This window comes from Melanotaenia boesemani, chromosome 17 (assembly GCF_017639745.1).
Source record: "Melanotaenia boesemani isolate fMelBoe1 chromosome 17, fMelBoe1.pri, whole genome shotgun sequence".
In the NCBI taxonomy this organism is placed as follows: Eukaryota; Metazoa; Chordata; class Actinopteri; order Atheriniformes; family Melanotaeniidae; genus Melanotaenia; species Melanotaenia boesemani.
The window spans coordinates 28175419-28199000 of NC_055698.1; positions in this window are offsets into that span (position 1 = coordinate 28175419).

The window sequence follows — 23582 nt, forward strand, 5'->3', positions numbered from 1 at the left end:
AGCATTTATATGTGCAATTACACCTGGGTAGCAGACTTATACTCCAGAAAAAAATAATCCTCATGCAACGCATTTGCAAAAGAAAAATATATATTTCAAAGTTTTGAAGGATATACAATTATGGTTAGATACACCAAGCAGATTATGCTAGCGTACTGAGTATTTAGTCTGGATTAAAACTAAAAACAGTAAAGCTTTTGTCACTATAAAAACTTACCACAAATTCATAAAAGGGAGAAAAAAAGTAAAGCATGCAGGTCAGGTCTCACTTCCTCTGAGGGAGAAAGTTCATTTTTTTCTTTCTTATTTATTTATTTATTTTTTTTCCCCCTATTTTCTGACAAACCCATTTTTTCCATAGACCAGCACAGACTTAGGTCTCAGTGTACCAGGGAGTGGATGGACCCAAAAGGGAGAAAAAAGAAGGCAGGAGCAGGACCACAGAGAATAAGGAGTGAGAACCAGCAGAAAAGAGAAACGAGAGAAAACCTACAACAAAACAACGAGGATAAAAAGAGCTTAGGAAGAAAGGAATAAATGATTTGATAAAGGAGTGTAGATTCAGCTTCGGTAGGAGAACAGAGGCAGTGTGTTTGTACGGATGAGTAAAATAAAGGAACAAAATGAGACCTGCATAATGTATGAGGGTAAAAAGGAAGGGCAGGAGAGGATGTTAGGAAGGTATGGAGAAAAAAAAAACAAAAAAAAAAACAAAAACAAGCGGTGCATCTAAATTTGAACGATGAGACTGCAACAAGCAGGATGCCTTCTCCAGAATGTAATGACTCCTTCCTATGAGAATCAGTTTCTGCACAATTTGACATAGTGGCCAAAGTCCAAATGTTCATAGTAAGCTAAAAAGCCAGGGGAATATAAAATCATAGCAGCACAACAACAAAGTCTCTGCAGCTGCAATCTGGTTCTGTATTTGACACAGAAATCCTACTGGGAACTTATGATTCTCATCTGCATGTTTTCCACTATTAACCACTGCAGTGCTCACTAAATTACATTATTCTGCAGCTGAAGCTAGATATATAAATTATGCATGTTCAAAGCACTGCCTTTGACTGTTTTCTGTAAAATCTGCATTACAAACCAGGAGTCAGTGAGTGTAGTGTTTTTGACTGCATAGCCACTTATTACTCTGGATTCGGAGCATCACAACATAAAAGTATTGACAATAATTATGATAGTCAATGAATAAAAACACATTTTGCATTGACAATATCTATAAATTATTGCAATGTGATTTTAGATATAAAATCTAAACATTGAGTGCGGGGTGTATTTGGAATTTTTTAGATCTGACTCAACAAAAAGTGCATAAAAAGTAAAAGATTATTTTTATTTTTTGTAAGCAATGTTTTCAGTTTTTCACTTTTTTGTTGAAATTCTTAAACGGCCTTGAAATATTTTGACCATAATTGTGTAGTAATAATCAAACAACCCTAAACTGTATATTACAAGCTTCTGTTATTTAACCTTCATTTAAATCAACCAACATAATCATGTTAGCAAATATAAATGTCTATTGTCCATATGTGTGAATATGAAATAATGTCACATGGCTTTTGAAATCTTTAGATAGCTGCTGAAAGACAGGTTTTTATACAGTACACAGTATATTTTCCGTGTCTAAAATAATCTGAAGTCCAAATTAATTCAGATGTTTGTGTTTGTGTGTGTAAATGAGCACCAGAAACATTTACTGTATATGAACACTGGAGTGGTTACTTATATTCACACTTCTGGGAGCTGTTCAGCAAAAACACTTGCCAACCGTTAGCAGGTAAGAGTTAAGTGTCCCTCGAGGACACCGCCAAATAAATTGTTTAAGGAGTGAAGAAAGCCATTTTCACCCTCAGATTAAATGTTACAAGAGTTTGATAACAGTGTGTTCAGCTCTGTTGAAGATGTCTGTGCACACTGAAGAGCCAAAAGCAGCGTCTGTCCTCACTCTGGGAGTAGTTAATAGTTGGTATTATAATAAATTCATAAATTCATTAAATTCATCTGGTCATCACTTAAAACCAGTGGCATAACTCTCAATGATTAATATGGAGAAAATTTGATTATGCATCTCTCTGCGGTTTTAAGTTAATTATCTACTGTATTAGTTCTGGATAATAACTTAAGTCCCCCATCACTTTACAGTTTGAACTGAATTAGTTCTATATGAATGGCCGTCAATTTTAAAATAGATGTTAAATTGGAATAATAAAAAAAAGAAAAACAATGCTAATGGGGGTACATTCCAAATTATTTTGGTCATGTGCTCTCATTTTTAAAGAAAAGACTAAAATCATGCTGCTAAAATCAACCATGACAGTTAAAAAAAATTCATTTTTTTTAACTTTCAATGTTTAAACTGAGCATTAAATAGAAAAAATTTCCATCTGATGACCATTTTCACATAATACAGCAACTGGGTGGTAAACATAGAGCTTGTAACGTATAATGATAATGAAACTTGCTGAGCTAAGAGAGGAGTCAGGATTGGAATATGGTTATTTCAGTGTCAGGAACAATTCTCATGTTTCTGTTCTACTTAATAAGTTTGCTTGTTTTTCTCCTGTATTTCCCTAAAAGAAATTAATTATAGTTTGCACGAGAACTGATTTATGATTAAAAAAAAAAAAAAAAAAAAAAAAAAACTCTGTGGTTTATGCTCCATGTTAAATATAAATAATAGAAATATTTCCTGGCACATTTGTTTATTGCAAGATCTTTTATTTAATTTTTACCCAAAAGGAGTCTAACTAGTGGGCTTCAAAAGAAACTGAAGAAAACCCAAATAGAAAAAAAAAGTCGAAATCCCAGCTTTTGGTGTCTAAATTGTTTGAAAAACCTACTTAAGAGTATTTATAGAGGCTTTAAAAGATCTTTCCAGTCCTGATTTAAGAATATGTAGCCACCGTGACCAATTCACACCTTCAGCTACATCAACTACAACTTACACAGATCACATCTTTTATTTATTTATTCGGACATCTGTAACTAAATCACAGTAGCAGCACATTACTGGAGTGTAAATGTCAATGAGAACAGATTACCTAAGTGAAAGCAGAGGAGTCCCAGTTGCATCTTACAAAAATAAGTTCCAGTCCAAGATCCTGCTGTACTGTCATATATCAGTGAGGTACATTTATTATACTTCAGAAGTTGATTAGGGTTGTCATTTCCTTAATGGCTGTGCCTGTCTTTCTCTGGGATAACTTTGTCTCAGAGATTTCATTAAAAAAGGAAAAATGCTTCATCAGTTGCTACAGTAAATCTTAGTTCCCATTCATTACTGCCAGTAATGGTAAATACTGAACTGAAGGCAAATGAGTTACAAGCTGAGACTGTGCCGTTTTCAAATGGAATACACAAAACATTAGTATTCAAACTTGTGTATTTCTTTAATGACATCCATGACGGATAAATAATGTTTATGCTTCACATCAGTTTGTGTTTGTCTGCATTTCAAGGAATACAGAATTAAGAGCTAGCATTGTGGCTAACTTAGGGTGACCAAACGTCCTCTTTTTCCCAAACATGCCCATTTTTCGTTTGTCCGGGGTGTTCAGGGGTGTTCTCTAGATTAATGAAAATGTCCAGTTTTAATCAATTTTCACGTGACCAATAGGCATGCACTTAAATTGATTGGTGCTATGCATGGAATACGACAGCCTGTCTGGTGTGTGATGTTATGCTTGAAGTCCTGCCTTGTGGGTGTTTCCTTTCCACTCACAGACAGGACAGACAGCGGGGATGCAGGCAGTGCTGCCGCTTATAAGATGCCAAAGCACAAGTAACAGAAGAGCTGAAAAAACATTCCCTTTTAACATCCTGGTTGGGACAAATGGGAGGCTGAGTGGCACGTAGGTTTGTGTGTCTAGCAAAGTGCCGGAGATTTCGTAGAAAAACAGAAAAAGGCGGTGCAAGGCAAGAATTGAAAAAAGTTATTTGTCACACCAGGGAAAAACCAGAGAATGCTATAAATGCAGCAGAAGGGGTGCTAGCATTTCATGAAGCACCACAGCAGCTGCAGGTCCATGGATTGCACTGGTGCGTTGCTAAAAAAATTACTGCTTTTTATTTTATTACATTGAAAAGAAATGATACTTATTTAGAATATTATTTCAGATTTTTGTTTATTCGTTTCTCCAGTAAGACTTAAAATGAGAGCTTGTGGACCTGTGAAAACCTTAAATGTCATATATAACTATTCTTTCTAGCCACACAGAGAAGGCATACTTTTAAATATCTTAAAATGATAAGGCATCTTTAAGTAAACAGATTATTATTAAAGTGTTTCATGGCTGGATCAAATGTCCTCTTTTTTTTGGAAATAAAAATATGGTCACCCTAGGCTAGCAACAGTTTTGGTGTAAACATGTTCCTGTTTACACCAATGTTAAGCAGTTTAATGTTTTGCATTTGTTCCCTTACTGTATTGAAAACGGACTAAACCGTGACCTTAAAACCAAGCTACGTACCAAATTGTGATTTCAGTGTAGTGTTACACTCCAATGGTTATCCTTTGTGATGGAAAAACTTCTCCAGCCAGCATTACAGAGCCAGAGCATCCTGTCTGCAGCCATGCATCTTTTAACTTCACTGGTTGTTCAAAAAATGAATGTGTTTGCAGAAATACTGCATGTCTCGGACTTTTGTATTGCACATTAAAAGTAATCGCTGCAAACACACGTGAGAACTCATAACTGTTAAGATGCAGAGAAAAAAAATAATAAATTGAATACATTTCTTGCATGACAATTTCTTCAGACCTTCAGGATGATAATTTCAATTTGACATGAGGCCAGCTTTTTAAAGGGGCTCATTGTGGATTAGTTTCCATTTTTTATAGTTCAGCCAAGGTCAGAAAAATAAAATGAATTCCAGTATTTTGCAATTGGCAGCTAGTGACAGCGTACAGAAACACCCATTAAGAGTCTGTTTCTTTGTGTATTAACCTGTATGACCTGAGCAAATGTAATGATTCAGCTGAATGGAGATTTTCTTATCTGGAGCATGAGAAACTTTACCTTGATCCCTCCCAACTTTTTCCACAATAGGCACCTCCATATACTTACTGATGCCTACTTCATCTCTGTCACAACAGTCGCTTCCTTTCTCAGCTCTGCTAAATATAAAACACATAACCACCGTTGAACTACACACAATAGATTTAAGCCCTCCAGTGTACCAAAATAAAGAGAGGTTTACATGTCAGTGATAGTTATCAGCTTAGTTTGAACTTGCTTGGCAAGAGTATGAATCATATTCAGAATCTCAGAGTGAAAAATTGTGTCAAAATTTTTATCCCAGGATTGTCATTTACTCTCTGAGGGAGGGTCTGAAAATTGGCAGCTTGTTGTCATCCAAAGGTGTCAAATATCTTATCAAAATGCAGAAGTTATCGTTGGTGATTGGTAACCTGATGCTGTGTTTATCAGACGCTCAATGCAAATGTTCTTATGTTACTTTCTATCTTATATTCATTCACACATAATTAAATCTTTGGGGGGAGATAATTAGAATTAGACTACTTAGACCCGTTTGGGAAGCTGATATGCCCATGCTTTTAATTTGCCATATTCTATGTTCATCATCTCTGAAACAAAACAAAACCCTGCTACAAAATCTTTTCACTATTAGGTACAAATGGAGGGCCTGCTTGGAAAAATGCATTGAAAAAAAATGAAGAAATAGTCCATGGGATAGAGACAGATTGATTTACCCAACATTTTCTAATGTGATTCTACAAACCATCTCTTTATATTGAGTTATAACACTGTGGGGTCTTGTTAAATTGTCAGTTCAATCAGACCAGTTGGGCATGAGGCTCTGATCTCATCACACCTTACACGTATGATTTCTCAATATAATGTTGGAGTGATAAAACAATTCTAACCTGGAGTTTACATGTGGATGCTGGGGTAGTGGAGGGGCTGAAAAGGAGCATGAAGTGAAAAATGAGCAGCACATATTGTTGTGATACAATGATAGCATGTGTGAGGTAGTTAGCCAGACGGGAACTTTACATCTTAAATGCTCCACCCACAATGGATGGGTACATTTGATATGAGGCCTGCAGTGTGTGAGATAGATCACATGGGAGGCGGCAGCACAGCTAGAGTTTCCTGTCTGAACTATACTGTGTATGTACTGTGTTCCGAGATGTGGCTGGACCCCCATCCCCCATCGAGCTAAGGATGAGCACTCATTCTGCTGCTCATCTGCAACTTTGAATCCAAACTATCTCCAAATAACCGAGCCAGCAGCTCATCTTCAACTTGCCTCTTATTTACAACCACTGTTTTCATGTTGACAGTGATAGCGCCAACTCTTGGAAAGAGATGGAACTGCAAAGCTGTGTCATCGTTAGGGAAAGTAGAAATGGGCAACTCAGGGCCTTCTTAGTATAACTGAAACACAACATGAACTCTACATCAAGATAGATGATATTATCTAACACTGTCTCACGTGTAAAAATTTTAATGACAGTTTAAAATCATCCACGATAACATTCCTCTTTATACAAACCCTTAACAGTTATGGTTCAGTGTTATAATTCAATCTAACATGTCAAAACTACAGAGCATGATATATTAGCATGCCTGCAATGAAACAAATCAGTGTTAATATTGCATGATTGTGCATCTGCAGCAGCGGTACGAGATTATTGAGATAGTTGCACATCAACCCCTGCTAAGTCAACCACATCTAACTGCTGTACGGCTCCTCAGGATCAAAACATTTGCAAACATTCACTTGCTGAGCAGACTTCAACAGCATCAGAGATTTCTTAAGTAGCAAAACATTAAAAAAGAAATATATTCTGTTGATTTTTTTTTTTTTTTTTTTTTTTTTTTGTAATGTTCTGTCAAAACAAATATCTCTCAAGAAATACATTTACCATGACAAATAATTTTCAAAACCTCCTGTAACTACAAGATTTAATTGATCTTTTATTTCAATGGGGGGGTAGATTAGGACAAAATGTGCCAAGTTTGTAGCAGTGTCTTTCTCTGGCATCAGAGCCAGTAAATAAATATGTAATGACGAGTGCACAGAAAGCCTGCATGATGTGAATCATACCTGTTAGTCTTAATACCAACCATTAGTCATGTCGTTAGCCTTGGCTGTAATGTCTGTGCAGGCTCAAGCTGTTAACACTTATCAGCCCTGGAAACACAGAGAAGGCGATGCAGTCTGAGGCCTGTAAGCTGCCAAAGAGAAGAGCCAGACAGCTGGCAAGGTACTGGCATGATCTCAGCTTTTAGTAGTTGGATGTTCACTTTGTGGAAATGCTGCAACTAAAACTCAATATGTCATTTTAATCTTTGTTTGTTTGCTGTTGTGAAGCAAAAACCTGAATCTTGAGACAGATTAAGACTAAAGTTCACCTGTTTAGTGTGAGCTTTAATAGGTTTTAATAGGTTTTCTTCAGTAAATAAACATTAATGTGTGATATCAGTTTGATTGAAGACAATAAAGCTGCTTCATATCTTATATCTATGTCTTGTTGCTATATTTTCTTTCTCTTTGCTGCTGCAGTGACCCACTTTCCCCATCAGCATCGTTAAAATCTCAACTTGCCTCATGTTTTCTTATCTTTCCAGAGGACAAGATTATCTTCTGTGTATTGATTAAAGTTAGCATGTGTGCTGCAGGGAGCTGTATAGTGGAAGTTCTCTTAGCAACTAGTTTTTTTAACCGAGTCTTTCCACAGCTATAAGCCTTTTTTTTATGGAAATAGTAACTCATTACTGGGTTAAAGTAATGTTACTCAGCCGTTCTGTTCTTTTAAAAGACCACCATCACTTTAAACCAAATATGCTATAATGGTGTTTATTTGTTTGCACATTGCATTAATCTGTTTTTCATCATTTGAACTGAATCCAAACCACTTCTATATTCTTGACAGTTTAGAAAGATAACAAGTTTATTTACTGTCTCTCTTTGGACACACTCCTTCTCTTCTGTGTTTCTGTGCAATTTAGTTTTCTTTTGCAATCTGATTTAGAGATTGTTTTATCGCCCAACTCTATGCCTTTGTGTCAGCTCGCCCTGAATCTTCCTGCTTGTGATGCTTTGTTGGGGGCTTCCAAAAGAAAATATCATAAACAACATTATATTCTAAAAAATGTTCACATTAATCATATTTCTGTCCTGCTGCTTTAAAGGATGGTAATCCATAGTTAATCAGCTTGGACAAATCATCTCCAAGCTACACAAAATGCTGTTGCCAGATAACCCCAATTTTAGATTGTTTACACTGACTTCCAATAGATTTTATATTTTCATATTAAAAATCTCATATTAACATACAGAGCACAAAACAGCCAGACCTAGATCATACTGTATATGTCTTTTTTTATTATTTATTTTTTTTAAACAAAATACACTGCTGCTTGCTGTCTTTGTTAACAGAATCTCAAAGTAATTTCCTGTACACAACTAGAGACAGAGCCTTTAGGTCTATAGCACCAGGGCTGTTGAGTGATCAACCACTGCCACTACAAGCTACATTTAACTGACTGTGGACTCTTTCAGCGCCTCAGAAACTTTCTTGTTCCAACAGGCTTTTTGTTGAGAAGATTATTTTGTATTTTTAACTCGCTGTTTGTTTTATTGTCTCATATTTTATCATTTTATTGGCATTATTGTCAGTTTTTTATTTTACAAATTTTGTGAACAGCAGTTTTTTATATATTTTTTATGTTAAAAGAGCTCAATAAATAAACTTTTCTTACTTTACTCAAAATATAATTAAATGTTATGAATGTCTTAAATTACAGTGATATGACATTGTGTGGGTGTGACTGTTTATGCTGTTAGAAACTGAGTAGGAACTCTGCACTGAAAATGTAAAATGAACAGCTGTGATAGTGAATTTGTTCAAAACAGCATTTGAGTTAAGCTGTTGTTGGAAAAACAAAACATCCTACACAAACACCCTCTGGAAGAATGAGAACAAGAAACGTCTTCGCGGCTGCTTGTTAGGTCGATGCTGGAACATTGCAGGTTTAGTGTTGCAGTGCTGGTGAGACAGATTTTTTGTTCTTTTTTTTTCTCTGTGCTTGTGTGAAGGCTGCTAATGCATGGTTGATCATCAATCGGTATTCTGCTGCCTGAGAAGCAGGGGAATGCACCCAACCTGGAGCCATGTAAAACATCTGCTGCTGTGAAAGCAAATACTCGATTCCTCAGATACTGTCAGACTACAGACATTTAAATAGTTTTAAATCCAAAGTATAAACAAGAAAACCACTCTGTTCAAGTAAAAATTTGAAAATAAACATCATAAATTTGATATGGCTGCACAGTGGGCGCTGCAATGCATTTGGAACTATTAGATTTTTCATACGCAGAATTTAACATAAATCTATATTTTTCGAAACCTGCCAGCTTTTCTGCTTAAAATACAATCTGTTCCATCATTAAAAGATGCAGAATGTATTTTACATGTTTTTATCTCTCTATAACCTCACAGCTTCAAGAAGAACAATTATCACAGGATAAGTTAAAATTGATTTTAAGAAACTATTAACTATTGATTTTATATTTTAAAAAAATGTAAAAACCTCTAAGCATCATATTTATCTAATCATTTGGAACCAAATTGGCCTTTACAAAGACTAAAATCTTCATCCAGTAAGACTGTCCTCCCAAATACGAACCCTTATAATGAAAGGAGTTATATTTACATTTGAACAACATGTGGAAAGCTGCATGTGAACTGATCAAATGGAATCTATGAAGGTCGAATTCACAATATGGACCAACCAAGTAACTCAAACTTCTGTTTAAACAAGAAGTGACAGAAGTAAAGTTTGATGAACCTAACTCAGTTGTGAACACAAGGGCTAACATGTTGGTCATGACTGACATCAAGAACACATTAATACTGGAAAGCACTGTCAGATATTAGGCTGTCCAACCCCCTCCATAAGGACCTTTAGCTTCAGAAGGAAACCATGGGAAAAGATCATGTGCATTTGGATGAACATTCCTGAGTTGCAGGGACAGTAGTTTACATTAAGATGTCACAGATCATCGTATCAATTCTCCTATATAATGTTTGTTTTGCACCTTGCTGTAATGTTTTTCTAATGCCTAATGGTTATACAGATGGGCTTAGGTCTGGAGGACCCAGATTCAAGTTCCTGCTGTGGCAACAGAGGTCAACCACTGTGGGACCTTTGAACCTTACAGCCCAACTGGGTGCCAACATATGGCTGTCCACTGCTCTCTAGTGATCTGGGTAAAATGCAGGACCTAATTTTTCATTTGAGATTAATAGAGTAAGAAATCTTGCTTTTATTATTATTATTATTATTATTATTATTAAAGCACTTCAAGTTGTCTTGTACATGAAATATGCAATTCAAATAAACCCACCTTGCCTTGCATGCAGGAGTCTTTTGCTCCAGAAACACAGCTGAAGACAGGGAATGAGAGGAATTTATTCTTTATTATTTTTATAATTATTACTTATGAAGCCTCAAATCTAACTCCATCCTTGGTCACTTATGTTTTTGTTTTTTGTTTTTTTTTTTTATTTGATTGATGTTGGCCAATTTATTATCTTTATTTCTCCAAGTAAACCCCATTTGAAAGAATTTTTCTTAAAGAAATGTCCACATTTTCGATACGTTCTTTCAAAGCTGTCATTTTCTCCTCAGGTTTGCCTGCTTGCATAGGTTTGTTCATAGTAGTTATCTTACACTTGCTCATTTGGACACAAGTTGGTGTGATTTTGATTGACGGGTGTAAAATCAATCCCGTTGGATAAATGACTAACTTAAAACAATGCTGTTAGGCCTGCGACATGAAGTGCTGTGTCCTGGGGAGACTCTTAAGGGCTGGGATATACATGCTGTTAGCGACACATCTGCATATGTATAATAGCTGCCAAGCACTTCTTGTTCGGCACATAAGCTGCTTGCATTGACACGAGATAGCTTGTTGCATGCGCGTGTTGCAATATTGACTTGAAAGCTAGAGGCGCTAATGCGAACAAGAGCATGAACACGACAAGTCTGAGGTAAACACAATGGCACATAGTTTTGAGGCCCATCTCTCAGACCTTGTGCATGACTACTGCTATCTTTATGATTTTCTCCTACCTTTTGCACAGTGATAAACATTCGTGCTTCAGTTGGCAACAGATTAAAAGCGTTTTGGAGTTGATGCCCCGGAAATACAATGTGACTGGTAGACTGATCTTTTCACTATTTTAAAGTCCAAGTGCTGTGTGACCTTCGGTTCTAAGCATTTTTGCTGCACCGTGCTACGATCGTTTGCAGCAAGTATATACACACATAAATACATACCGAAGTGGTAAGTTAAAGTGTACACTTGCATTCACAGCAAATATATCCCAGTCCTAACAGAACCAATCAGAGAGCAGCCTCAGGTCACCTGTTCATATACACCTTTTTGGGCAGGGGCACTCATTAAACATTTATACAGGAAATGATTAACTAAAGGCCACAGTTCTCAATAAATGCTGACAGACTACCTACCAGACACAAGCTGGCACACTGTATGAGTAATCAGTTTTAATGTACTCAATAATTTTGCATTATGCACTTTTTTACGTTGAAGGGAATTAGTATTTTTTGTTGGGGGTGGTTCCACAGTGGCCCATGCTGCTTATTATTACAGTAAGTTATGCTTTTAACACAAAAAGAGGCTTGGAATCAGGTCCTAGACATTGCTGTTGCTGCTGTGTCACAGCATTTACTACAATAGACACCTGGTGAGTGTCTCAGAGACACCAGTCCTTTGAAAGAGCAGCAGTTTTTGATGCTTTGGGAAAGTGAACAGGTTTTTTTTTATGAACGTGTGTGGAAGGGGGTAAGGTGAGCCCCAAGAGTACAATCAAACAACCACCAGCAGCTTCTTTGCAGCAGAAATTAGTTTTTTTAAGGGGGAAGAAACAACCAGCATGAAACACATGATGCACCAAAACAAAAATACACAGAAATCAGCTTTAGAGGAGAAGTCGTCGGATGTGGACATGCTTAAACAAAAAGAGATTTAAGTCGGAGAGGGGTTGATGTGGAAGGGAGCATTTCAGAGTGTACTGTACACAGCAATCAATCAACATCAATTTAGGTCAGCTTACCCACAAAGAGGAGAAGAGTGTACACCCTCAGGAGCTTTGAACCTCCTGCTCTGAGGGCAGAGTGAGCATGGCTCATCCCCTGTGTATTAATTACTTCTACTTATGGCACCCAGGAGTTTTATATTCCTGTACATTTTTCTCTTCCAGCTTATTTCTTGTAGAACTCTGTGCTGCTTTCATGCTGGCATTGCATCCCCATCCTCTTTCTCCCACTGGCTGCTACAACAGTATGAACTAGTGAACTGTTCAGCTTATATTTCTTTTTCATGAGTCATGATTGTGACTAAATAAATTGGAAAAAACTTAGGAGAATTACAATTTTTCTACTTTTAATATATTATAATGCTTTTTATATTATAATTTTAGTTAGTACAATATTAGTTTCTATGGAGGACACCAGCTCGAGGACCAGAGTTGGTGATCCCTGTTCTATGATCTTAGTCTTAGCCAATGCATGGCTTTGCTAGTGGAGGTAAATTTTTTCTCCACTTGCAAAATGAGGGCTTTGAATTATACGACTGACCTAACTGATTATTATCCAACAGGAAAGCTTTTCCAGACTGTTTTCACTTTATTTTGCTATTTCCTTATTGCTCATAAAACCAAAGAATTCCAGAATGTCAACCACTCTTACTCTGAAACAAAGAATACTTTTTAAATACAGTTTATATTCTATTCTACAGTCATTTAGCAGATGCTTTTATCAGAAGTGACTTACATATATGTAAGGGATAATGCCCGATGAGGTGGCCATTATCATAAATTAATGGACGACGCGGACGGCTCACACCTTCACGGTTCACGCCTCTGCGTTGTCCATTAATTTATGATAATGGCCATCTCAGAGGGCATTATCCTGCTTATACCATGGTCCATTAAGAAAGAAAAAAATATTAAATAAATTATTAATGCGTTAATATTGTTTTTTTACTGGTAAAATCATAGGTTTTTCACAAGAAGCAGCTGAGTGTACTATTTCATTGTGACGCGTTGCCAAGGTAACCAGCTCTAACACAGAACCTGCAGCTTGGTCGCCACAGTTATGTTATATGGCACAAACATTTCAGAGGGCGGGTCCAGTTCTTACAGCTTGTGTGTGTCCAGAGGATGATGCAACATTTTGTTTTAAACAGTCAAAGTCCACAGATAGTTTCCCTAAATATTTTTTATTGAAAGAAATATTTTCCACCACTTTCATTAAAAAGTGTATCAAGTAAGTCTATCCTAAATCGTTTTTATAATGTTATCCACCATTGACTCTATCAAGTATGTAAGTAAGTATGGTGGAGTAGGTTTTTCTTTTCTTTCAGGAGCAAGGTGTAGCAAATTTGGCAGTAATTGTGGGGGGAGTACAGTGCCTTTATATCCGGGCAGGTGTTTGTCCCTTTAGTATGCATTGTATACTGACAGTTGTGTGGCTAGCGTGCCAAAGTTTCAACATTTCCTCCCCTGCGACCTTAAGTGCCATAATCTCTTTCCTTCTCCACTGGGGCTGTGGCGGTCCTTGGGTATTTACACCCGCATGATTCTTTGCAGCGTTGCGGTGTGCTAATTGCCACAGCTGTGTGGAAAGCCGCATGACGGGTGAAAAATCTAGTGTTTAAATAAGCAGAGTTAAAGTTGAGACTTTAATTGATTGGTTACAGTCAGATATTTTGACAAAATTTATTATGTCTTTGCCTTCGTAATTCACTTGGTTCATATGCCTTGATACGGCAAAATTATTGTGGTGCATTATTGCATTATTATTGTACCCACCAAGGAGCAGAATTTATGTATCCTACTGTGTACAACAGGGTTTTGATCTAGGTGTTTACTATAAAGTGATATAAAAGGTCTCAGAAACTGTATGTATCAAATTTGATACATAAGGCTTGCAGGGTTAAGTCTATGGTCTGGTCTCTAAACAATTAATACTGTTTGTTTTTGCTTGTTTTGGCTTATCTATTTACTGTCTATGCCTTTTGACTAAAACAATAACTGCTTTTAAGGCTACAGCATTTAATGGCCTGAATTTCTACCCTTTTTTATGAAGCAGATTGGAGAAATAAGAAACCCGTTGTATACTTGGATCAATATGAAATCATACAGTAAAAGAAAAGCTGGCAGAACAATTCAAGTACAAAGTCAAAAATTTAAAGCTGTTATAAAAAGCCAGACAAAGTTTGTGATGAGGGTTTTGATTAAAGTTGAAAGAGCAGAGTTGGAGAGAGAACTAGAGATCATCATGTGATTAATAGACCATAAAAACTACCAAATAGACAATTAAGCTGATAAAAGGGTTTTAAAAGTGGTATGATAATTTCCTGTAATCAGTAGCATTTATTACCCTAATACCTGAAATAATGAGACATGAGAGATGCATGGCTGCTTGAGTGACACATTGGACATGTTTTTTCTCTATCACACACACATTCATACACAAATGAAAGCATTTTAGGGTAACGTTAGGTTCAGTATTTTGCCCATTATTGTTGCTCAGTGGACATTGACTGTGGTTCCTGAGCCTAAGCTTCCCTAACAGATTTCTATCCATAAAAGTGTCAGCTTCTCCCAAATAGTATGAAGTCAGAAAGTAGTAGTTAATTTGTAGTATTTTTAAATGAATGCATAATTAAACACATGTTGGGCCAAAGAGATGCATATTTTATCCCATAAGGTTTCAAGTATCATTTTCCACGCCCCATATTCATATCTAAATACAAATAAAGTAACTCCTGGCTTCCAAAATAATTAAGACAGACTTGGTGCTGCAGGCTTAAAAACGGTAGTAAAGAATATGACAAGGCCACAAGAGTTGTTTTGAGCAATTTATGGGAGAAATATACCCATCTTCAAATGTGATCTTCATTTCAGTCAAATTACTTTTATACAGATATAAACTAAATTATTCTGTAAAACTGTTACAGCATAGGGTTTACCGGATTTATCAAGCAAAAAAAATCCAATGTCAGAACATTGGAAGCTGCAAGATGAGTTACAGAAAACACCCAAGACAACAGAGTTTGGATTTAGGCACCTAAACCTACTCAAAAAGTAAAAGAACTGTTACTCCTCTGTGAACAAAGGCAGTTATTTCTTTTTTTTATTTTACGTATTCACCAAAAGATTTTAAACTTTGGCTAATAGTTATTTCTGCCACGTTCTACTTTAATGGTTTCAAGCCTTCTGCTAAAGAAATGTGTTTAATGACTCAACTGTAAGACAAGATTTTTAAACCAACTTTGATGTTTTACCATTTACCAGTATGACCTGTAACACCTACGTGCAGACTTCATCAGTACATCTATCATCACTATTACTGCTGATGAAGCAAACCCTACATTTTCACTGTAAGACAACTTTTTTTCTTATAAAATTATACTGCTCCAGGATTAGAAACTTGTTTCATTACACAAACTAATGATATTGATTTCAAAATGATAAAATATATAGAATTAGATTCTATGTACGTGTGTGGTGCTGGTTCTGGGCTTGCCAAACATGTCTTTTAGAAACTGAAAACTTTATTACATGGAAACAAAGATAAAAAGATTTAATGCACATCATAATCAGTTTTATACCAAACAGAGTTAGGTGATCTCCATTATTCACAGTTCATATTAATGAAAGCTTAAGTTAAATACATGATGCCACGTATTTAACTAAGTTGTTTTTGTTTTATCTAAAAGTAATCCTAGTTTTTCTGTTAAATTAAGAAATAAATAAATGAATAGATTTTCTAAAATATTCAATTTGTGCTTTTTTCATTAAAAGCATCCTGGGTGTGAGAACTAAGTTGTATTCTTTGTGATCAATCAATGAACCAGCAGCTCCAGGCTCATTTTTTTTTTTTTTTTTTTTCTAGTTTTTCCTACCATCTCCTCTGCTCTGCCACATCTCTCCTCTCCCATGCCTCTCCTCCCTCTGCTACTCCTACTGTTTGTCCTGCGCCTTCTCTTCGTCATCCCTCCTTCCTCCTCTCCATCTCCCACAGGCCATCGGGATTCATTACAGGTTGAGCTGATTCATGGCTCAGTCTCACATCATTGGAGAGCATGGAGGCATGCCTATAAATCTGCAGTTACACGCTACTAAACGCACACACACAAAACACATGATACCACGAAACATGCACTGCAGCACGTAAGAGCCATGAATATATGAACATAGTACATGAAACAGACCATGAATGTGGGCACACACTATGACCACACTCATTCACACAACATGCAATTACACTACACCCACACATCAGACGCAGAACACCACCAGCAGTGTGCACAGCCTGCTCCCTGCACAGCATCATTACAGGCAGCAACCTGCTGTGTGTCTTGCTCTGTACATTTGCAGCAAGTAACTTCTGGCTTCAAAACAAGCAGGGGGGGGGCTTAAGGTCCCATCACTGTACACACTTTGTGCAAATAATGACTTTTTTCCCCACTGTGTGTGTGCACACATTTAGTGTATGTTTGTGTAGGAGAAAAGCAATGAGGTTTAGGGTAAAAATGGTGCTTTTAGTGGTATTTTTCAGAGTCTGTGTTTTGCATCAGGACATCTGTTGTTTTTGCTCCATTTCTCAAATCTAACTTTTCATCAAAGAAGATTGTGTGGATTTAATTTAGCAATGAATTTCTGCTTTCATGAATATAGACGCTTCATGCTTCTCCATCTTTATAAAGATCTTATTTTATCATCTGCTCGGCTATCAGCTTGCTAGTAAAAACATTGCATATCCTTATGCTGAGACCATCACTTTAAGGACTTCTGACTTCTTTTGGAGGAGGCAAAAGGTGAATCTAACATTGTCTAGAAATGTCCTTTTAAATAAACTCTGCTTAGTAAATATGTGCACTAGCAGTTTATGACAATTTAAATAAATGACAATTTATATTTCCATTTGATATTTAGACATGATTTATCAAAGGGCTTTAAATTCGGGGTCTGGATTACTTTGCTGCCATCTGTTTTGTATGTAATTGGTTGTGGTGTAACAGTACATTGATGATGAGCGAGCCAACAGCATTGATATGAACTGAAAACATGAAACATTGAGACAGTCATGTGTAAGCTGCACGTAAGAATGATTTGGAATAATTTCCATTGACTTTGTTCTAACAACCAGCATTTATCACTTAATTTAATAAAGAAAATGATCACATCCAACAGAATGATTTCTAACTGTGATAAGGTTAGACTGTACTATTCTGGTTATTATAATTAAGTTCTAAAAATAGTTCTGGTTCCTGAAACTCTCAATAGGAGTAAGATTACATTATATCCTACTTTAATATCTACAAACAGAAATGTGTTCTTCCAGTTGTCTTTTACATGATGTGAACATTTTAAAGCTAAACAAACGCAATGTGATGAATCTTTCTTTAAAGAACAGACGCGTTGTGTTAAATCAGCTTGTGATATTGTCTCATGCCAGTAGCTGGTTGATGTCAGTCCATTAACTCTAATGGAAATTGTGGAAGAATTTGTGACTTGGTAAATGTTGAACGACTAAAGTGATATTTGGCATTGTGAACAAACGTGTGGTTTTTATCCCTCCTATTTTAAACTTCTCAAGTCATTTATACCTTATGTGACACTCCTGGACAGATGTTCATTTACGCATATGTCATATTAAAACCAAGCTGAAAAATTTGAACTTATATTCCTGTTTTTTTATTTTTTATTTTTTTTTTTTTTTACTTTTTCCAGATATGTTCGGAGTTGCCACAGAGTTATGATTAAATGGAACTTTTTCTCATGGAACCAACTAATGTTTTATTGTTGTAGGCAACAAATACAAAAACAGAAGGGTTTATTTGAATAAAAAAAAAAAAACAGCAATCTCAAATCTAGACACAGTGGTGGGCCGTAGGGAGCTGTAGCAGAGCGATGCACATGCACACCAGTGGGAACACAGAAGGAGCAAACAGTTACAGAGAACCATGTGATGAAAATCACAGATACCTTCACAGCCATTAAAGGTCAGTCATCTATCGGATAATTACAGCATGAGATGACACAATCTTTATTTAGTGGATGTGAACAGTTGCCCCAAACACCACAGACACCAGATTTATCAGTTGTTTTTTTTTTGTTTTTTTGTTTTTTTCACTAAATAGTGGATAAGTGTGTGTGTGTGTGTGTATCCAGCTCTGTGAATGAAATATATGCCAGGACGTGAACCAACTGAGAGACCAACTGGGTATACTAGAACTTAAGTAGATGTAAACAGCACGAGTCAATGTATCATCCTCAAGCCGCTGAGCTCACCAAATGTCTCACACAAGTGCCTCTTAAACACCACCTACACAGATTCTCCATCTTTTCCTCCTCTTTCCTCGACTATCCTTCGTTGTACAGTTGCTTGTTTCATTCACTTTCAATAATTAACCCTCTCCTCCACTTCTCCCCTCAGGCTTGGCTAAAAATGCATGCCAAGACACCGAAATACACACATTTTCCTCACTGGATTGCTCTTGCAGAACCTTAAAATACTGCAAACTCTGCAATATTACTTTGAATATGTTTAAAGTTGTTTTTTTTAAAAAAGCATAACGTTGCAAAAAAAAAAGCATTTCCAATAAACAGTGTGCTGTTCTGTTCTTAGATGCTTATAAATATGCATATGAATGCTGCTTTTAGCGTGACTAAGAGCAGGTTTGTGGCTTCCACTGAGCTCTCATATCACGAAAGGAGTGAAAGCTTGATGAGCAGCAGGTGGGTAACCATTCACCATTCAGCCACACAAGGACAAAGAAATGGAGGAAAAGCTGACTGTTAGGCATTAAGTTGTAACAGATATGATAATAAAAATGGCACCAAATGGGGCAAAATTTCATAAAGATATTGGTGTTTGCCATTAATTTGTGTTCACGCTTCGATAGTTCAGCCATTTCCAGGATGTCACATCTGCTTGAAAAGCATTTTGAAATGGTTGTCAGAGTTAAACCTCCTTGTCATCTAATTTTCCCTAAGTGTATGAGGTGCCCAAAATAATTATGCCCATTTTAGTATGAAGTATAAATCACTTCAGCCACACCCACCATGGTAACTATCAGAAATCACCTAAAAATGATTAAATTCAATGATCATGGAGGCTAATTCAGTTTGGAGTTGTAAAACATCAGTATCACTGGCGTCTACACAGAATTTCATTTCAAAAGGATATGAAGAAATTGTCTTGTAATGAACCAACAATAAAAATTGTAACCTGTCAAATAGTGTCAGCCCAAGAATCCTAAAGGACTCCATGGATTAGCAATGCCTGGATTTTTAAACCAACTCCTCAACCTTAGCTTGAGTAAGGCAAAGGTTGCAGTACTGTGGGAGATATCCTGCCTGAAGTGATGCCATCATCCACCTTCCTCAGCAAGCTCACCATGAGCAAAATAAAGTCTCCAGAGTATTTTATACATTTAAGTCTGCACTGCTGTGTGAGAAGCCCCAATAAACAGAGATGGCTGCCTCCATAACAACCTGAATTATTGACTATCTAACCAACCACAGTTTGTAAGACTGAAGGGTTGTGCGTCTGGGGTGGTGGTCAGCAGCACAAGAACACCACAGGGGACTGAACCCTCTCCATTTCTCTTCAGACTTCCAATACAACTCCGAGTCCTGTCTTCTGCAGGAATACTCTGGTGACTCTGCAGTTGGAGGGTGTTTCAGTGATGGACAAGAGGCTAAGTACAGAGAACTGGTCAATTACTATGTGGCATGGTGTACAAACACTCACATCATCTTGAACAAGAACAAGTCAAAGGAGAACGATTTGATGAGACTGTAGGAGGGCAGTGACTGAGTATTATGGAGCTGATTATACAAAAAAGAAACTTGCAAAGGTAGCTCAACAAAATGCACAATATTGCACACCCTCTACACAACATGGAGATCAAACAGTCTTTCAGTCAGAGGTTTCTTCAGTAATGCATTCACACCAGGGTAGTCTGGAGTACTCATCGTTATGTGGGGATTGGGCAGGACATGCCAAGATATGTTGTTCCTTTGTTTGGCTTATTCAAACTTTACTCAAGCTGACCAAATCACAGGGACAATGTCATGCAGTTTCAACTGCTTGCTAAGAGAGGCATTGCCTAAAGAGGTATCAGACCAAGAAGAAAACCTGACTCATAGTTTGACCAGGGCTGAAAATGGATCATTCGGCAAACAATGGAGCAACACCAAATTTATGCAGACTTGGGGTTTCTGTTTTTACTTTGGTGTTCAAACCCAGTATAGTTTTCACAAGAAGCTGCCCAATATGAGCAGCAGGCAAGACAGGGAGCCATTCATCATGTTGCTCTATGGCACGTTCGCTGCCACTTCTTCCCTTTGGTTCACTGGATGGTCCATTTGCTTTCACATCAGAAGTGAACCATCTAAGGTGGCGTCTCAGACACACTACGTGATTATTGTTGTCAATGCTGCAAAACGGCAGTCACAGTAATGTTTAGAACCCGATTCCAAGACTTGTTTTTCCCTGAAATTTTCCTTGGTATAATAATAATCAGTAGCAGTTTGTTAATACGGCGCACTGGGACACCACCTTCATTAACAATGCTAACTCGCTGTAACATAAATAGAATAGAATAGAAATACTTTATTAACCCCTTCGGAGAGCCCTCAGGGAAATTTGGGTACCAGCAGCAATACAACACCAATCAATTGGATAATGCAAAATACATTAAAATTTATTACTCATACAGCATACCTGCTTGTGGCAGGTTGGTAGTCTGTCAGGGTGTATTGAGAATTGGTTGCATTTGGTTAATAACTTCCTGTATAATTGCATATGTTTAATGGGGAGGGGCACCGGCCAAACTTGTGACTTGAGGCTACTCTCTCATTGGTTCTGTGAAGATTCTCCCTGGAAAGAAACTCTCTGCATCCCTAGCCAGTTAGCATTGTTTTAGGTTCTTTATTCATCCAATGGGATTCATTTTCACCTGCCAATCAAAATCACACCTCCGGTGTCCAAACACCAGCACAAATATCACAGTGCTAAGAAGATTATGAACAAACTGCTGCAAACTTGCTTTTAAGGGAAAATCACTCCACTCTCTGAGCTACAGCCACTAAAACCTAAAAGTAGGTGCATCAGCTGCACCTTTTTTATTGTGTTTAATGATACATCAAATTTTCTTTAATGCTGGAGAAGATTTTATTTGTTTACATGGAGGAAACTGATATTTTTCTTAAATGTGAATACATACAACAGATACAGAGCACTTGTAAAATGTAAAGTAAATCCACTATTTGCAAGTTCCCAGGAAAGTACACTGCGTATCTACAATCAAAGACACTCTTCTTTGCTGTAAACATATAATCCTGAACTATCACCTTCTGAAATGCCCCCCCCCACTTCACTTACTAATGCTTTAGCTTTGAACCAGCAGGTTGCCTGACATAATGCTAGTTCAGCCTCCTTCTCATCTTTTCTTTGACTCAACAACCATTTTGTTTTCTCCTGGTGTTTCAGTCTCAGGATGGGAGAGAAGGCTTAAGATCATATATAAAAGAAAAAAAAAATATTTTAACAGTGAAGTGGTTACCTCAACAGATGAGCACACATACAATGTCAGTTTAGTGAGAATATAAAGAAAATGTCTAATATATCCTTAGCCAGGTAGTCGAGAGAAAAGGAAGAAAGAGCAAAGAAATCAGAGAGATGGTGAGCATGGGCATATGAGCGCCTTTTTATTCAAATGTTTTTGTGGAGGGATAAATCACATGAGCCAAACTGAGAGCTGCCAGCTGAAAGTCCACCATATATTGATGAAAGCAGCAAAAGGAAAAGAGTGAAATATGGAAAAGGGTAGGAAAGGGAATGAAATGGGCAGAAAAGTGATGTTTAGAATAGGCATGGAGAAAAAAAAATCTGCTGTAGCTGTGCTGGGCAGTGAGGGCTGCAATGAGGCAAAGAACAACCTCTGATTTGTGAGAAGCCTTTGCATTATTCAGGCAGATATTAACAGGCTCCCACAGATGTCGACCGTGATGAGAGGAGATGGTGCAAGAGTTTGTGTTTGTGTGTGGCTGCTGTGCATATGTGTGAAAGAAGGAAAGCTAACGCTCCACACCTTACATTAACACCGTTATATCTACACTGAATCAATCAGTTTTATTTTTCCTTTATTACTACAAGCAGTGTGGAGTCAACAAAATTACCCACAATCACAATTTAAGCTTTTCCAGTAATGGAACTCGGTTTTATTTTCTGAGATTTTTATTTCTATATAGTGCAATGTCCCATTAGTTCCAACTATCTCCAATTTTTAGGCTACTAACATGCAGTAGTCTTAGAGGACCAGCAAAGAAAATGTGGTAGTGTAAATATTTCACAGCAGTTCTGGTTAATCCTACTTACTTAAGAGTCCTTGTAAATAAGGTCAATAACAACAAGGAGCACAACTGACTAAATCCATCTGTAATTTTCATTTACACCACCCCCACAAAAGATATTTTCTTTTGGTTAAGCTACCAGAAGTCCACAAATGCTGCATATCAGGCAGTTCTAGTCTAAAGCTCAAGGCAAATCTCACCACAACTACCACTGATAAATATGCCAGTTATGAGGTAAGGACTGAAGCTCTTACAGTCCATACGTTTGCATACACAAAGTCGAGCTACAGTTATAACACAACTTGCTCTGTTAATTGGATGACTCTCATTTGTCCCAGTAACCACACACAGAAAGTAAAATTATTTTTTGACCAAAGTAAGTCAGACATCATAACACTGTAAACTGTGAGGAAATGTTTAAGACATTCTGCCTCCTCTTAAGTATTGTAGTGGATAACCATTGCACATGCACTGTAAGTATAGCAGGATTTACTGCACAGATTTTGTTTATATACCATACAACACCAGCTCATTCCACATTTTAGGAGCTACAACTGAAAAGGCTCTGTTTCTGTATCTATAAAATGTCTCCGGAACAGTTAAAAGTATCTGATCAGCTGATCCAAGAGCATGTGTTGTCATGAGTGAAGTAGCTCAGACAGACAAGGTACAAGACCATTAAGAGACTTAAAAGTAATTTTAAAAAAATCTTAAAAACCAGAGTTATGTGCTCTTATTTGGTTAAACTGATGAACTTTGTTTATTACAACCAAGCAATGGTCTGAAAATGCTTTACGTGGCTGAGTTAGTTCAGTGCTGTTACCAGCTTCTCTGTCTTTTGTGTAGGTAAGCACGTCTGATTCTACAAGAACATGAAGATGCCGGAGTTATTTGACTCCCAAACCTGGTTTGTTTTTTCCAGTTTTGAGACATTTTCATGCATGTTAAAATAATAATATAGTGTCACATAAACAGTTTTACTGACTCTGTATTGAAAATCAGAGACACATCTTGCCTAAAAAAAAGCCATAAAAAGCTAAATGTGTGTCTTTACTGAGTTATGGGCAGAAAGGGTAGAAACACTTTTTTTTTCCATTTCCTTTGTCATTCATGTGCAACACAGTTATGGATACTC